Consider the following 2,653-nt stretch of genomic DNA (forward strand, 5'->3'; position numbering starts at 1 on the left):
ACAGACACACAGACACACACACACACAGACACACACAGACACACACACACACACACACACACACACACACACTGTATCTCCCCTCTCTCCCATCTGTGCACACTTGTCCAGGTTCCCCCAAGCCCTGACACACCGATCCTTGTCCCCATCTCTCTCCTTTCCTTCATGTTAAAATTCTAGTAATAGCTGGTTTCTCTAGCTGTCTGTACTTCCTTCCTGCCCACTCTTCCCCCAGCCAGTGGGTGCCCATACCACTCTGCTTCAACAGCCAGCAATGCCTGACTTCCTGATCAACCACCCCACCCCCACCCCCAGGCCTTAGCTTCCTTGATTTGTCTGCTGTTTGTGAAATTATTGGGCACGCCTTCCTCTTGGGCACTTTGACCCTCCACCCCATTAGAGCCTGCCAGTTCCTGGCCTCCCTCCTCCCTCCCTGCCGCTTCTCTTTCCCAGTGCCTCATCCTCTTCACTGCCTCTTTGGAGCAGGTGCCCCCCTCCCCTCCAGGCTCCATCCTCTTCTCTCTCCCTGGACGATCTGACTTCTTCCCATAGCTTCAGCTCCTTCCTCACTGGTGACTCCAGGCCTGGTCTCTTCTCCTCCTCCTCTCCTCTCCGCATCTTCAACTACCTGTAGGCCAGCCCTGTTTCCCAGCCTCTAAAACTCACCTTGTTTAAAACAGCCTTGTTCACCATCTTCTTCCACCGCTCTTCGAGATTTCCCGGCCTCTGATAGGAGCTCCCCTTCCCTCTACTGCACTTCCTCCTTGTCTCCCAGACTTCCAACCTCCAGGCCATCTTCAGCTCCTTCCTCCTCCTCGCCTCCCACATCTGTGACCAGTTGCATGCTCCAGGTTGATAGAAGGGGCGGCAATTCAGGGTTGGAGGAGCTAGCCTTAGCAAGGAGGGCTGACTTTTTGTAACAACGAAGAACTAGAAACAAAATCGATGCCCACAGATTGCTGGTTGGTTAACCTATGGTTCTTAAAGGAAATGGAATATTATGGTGCTCTAGGATGAATATAGCACATCTACGCTGTCCCCTCTCCCCACCTCCATTCTTTGAATGATTCTCTTCTGAATAGGTCTGGTCCCGTCCCTTCCGCAATCAAAATTCTTCTGTGGCTCCCTACTGCCTAGGGAGTAAAGTTTGGACTCCTCGGCCTGGTGTTCAAAGCCCTCTATAAAATGGAACCTTCTTACCTTCACATCCTTGGCTCACAGTAGGGTTAGAGACAAAACCTTTTGCATTACTTACAGTCACAGAGTTGGCCTGAAACCCTGGGAGGCCCTGTCTTGCCCAGAAGGTCACATTAGATTGTGAGTTTCTTGAAAACAGGAGATGTCTATTGACCTTTTTTTTGTAGCTCCAAGGCTTAGCACAGTGCCTGGCACATAGCAGGCTCTTAGTCAATGTTTATCGACGGACTATTGATTGACTGTGTGTCAGAGATCCTGCTCAATACACTTCTCTAGACACTCTATACTTCCACCAAAATGGATGAATGACTCCCTATCTCCCAAACAGTACTCTCCTGCCTCCAGGTTTTTGCTCACTCAGTTCCTGATGCCTGGAGTTCGCTAAAGAACCCTGACAAATGGTCATCCGACCTTTGCTTGAATGCCACCAGTGACCGGACATCCAAGGCTATCTCCAGTTATCCTGTTCTATATCTGGCCATTGGACCCAGATGGCTCTGGAGGAGAGAGTGAGGCTGGTGACTTTGCACAGCCCTCCCTCACCCAAATGCAGTTCGATGCAAGTCATCTCCCTGATGTCATGATAGTCTTTGAGAGTGAAGGACAAACCATAACCAGTGACTGGAAACTCCTTACCTTTCGAATCATCCCATTCCACAGCTGGATGAAAAAGGCACTCGCTTGCTCCTCCCTGCCCCCACATTTGGAATTTTGAGGACAAATTCTGTTCTTTTTCTAGCTCCTCCCTTAGCTAGCCAGCCATGCAGATTGAATCTCTCATAGTTACCGCCTCCTCTTCACCTTTCACCCACTGGCTCTGGAGTGGTAGGAAGCCTTTGACTTACTCAGGAAAGGACAATAGGAGGCAGCTAACTCTCTGCTTCTGAAAAAAATGCCTCTCCTTTTATTGTCTTCCATTAGACCTAAGCAGCTAGGTAGCTCAGCTAAGCCTGCAGTCAGGAAGACTTGAATTCAAATCCAGCCTCAGACATTTACTAGCTGTATGACCCTGGGCAAGTCACTTTAACCTCTGTTGCCTCAATCCACTGGAGAAGTATTGGACAGTATTGGTGCACTATAGGGTCATGAAGAGTCCAACATGACTGAATGACTAAACAATAACGACAATGTGGTTGGGCAGCTAGGTGGCGCCATAGTGCACAGAGCGCTGGGCCGGGAGTCAGGAAGACTCCTCTTCCTGAATTCAAATCTGGCTTCAGACGCTCAGTAGCTGTGTGACCCTGGGCAAGTCACTTAACTCTGTTTGCCTCAGTTTCCTCATCTGTCAAATGAGCTGGAGAAGGAATTGGCCAACCACTCCAGTATCTTTGCCAAGAAAACCCCACAATGGAGTCATGAAGAATTGGACACAATTGAAATGACTGAACAGCAGAGACAGCATAGGACCTAAGTCCTTGCACTCATGGCTCAATAGTCACAGTAATTATTCTAAGGC

Source organism: Vombatus ursinus, unplaced genomic scaffold, assembly GCF_900497805.2.
Source record: "Vombatus ursinus unplaced genomic scaffold, bare-nosed wombat genome assembly UNPS02010394.1, whole genome shotgun sequence".
In the NCBI taxonomy this organism is placed as follows: Eukaryota; Metazoa; Chordata; class Mammalia; order Diprotodontia; family Vombatidae; genus Vombatus; species Vombatus ursinus.